The following is a 589-nucleotide window of genomic DNA, read 5'->3' as shown; positions in this document are numbered from 1 at the left end:
TATATATATATACCCAACATTTATGGTTTGAACTTATAACCTACGTGACACAATATCTAAACTCAAAAGTGTGAATAAATCTAAAAATATTATTACGGGAGGAAATAATATAAATTTAAGAATAAGAAATAGAATTAGGATCGAAGGTTTTGTGTTCATTGATATTCACAACGTTTTAAATAGAAGATACAACTAATGTTACAAATAAAAAAAATATAAACTAATAAAATCTTGGTAATAAAATAAAATATAATACAAATTAAATCTTAAAGATAAAAATATTAATTAATTATTAATATCTAATATATATTTTTATGATCAATTTAAACAAGCAATAAGTTGCACTACAATGGTAATTATGTTCTTGGATCATATGATCGCCCATAATTTTTAGAGTCCTTTCGATAGCCAACAACGCTTACAGGGTGGAGCTAAGATGTAGGTCTCGAGCTTCAAGTAATCGGTGTTTTATCTACTCAATAAGGTCTCGAGCTTTAAGTAATCGGTGTTTTATCCAGTTAATAGGGTGTCGAGAATCAAATAATATATATATATATATATATATATATATATATATATATATATATAT

This window comes from Cucurbita pepo, chromosome LG03 (assembly GCF_002806865.2).
Source record: "Cucurbita pepo subsp. pepo cultivar mu-cu-16 chromosome LG03, ASM280686v2, whole genome shotgun sequence".
Classification (NCBI taxonomy): domain Eukaryota; kingdom Viridiplantae; phylum Streptophyta; class Magnoliopsida; order Cucurbitales; family Cucurbitaceae; genus Cucurbita; species Cucurbita pepo.
Note: the sequence above shows the minus strand (reverse complement) of the source record.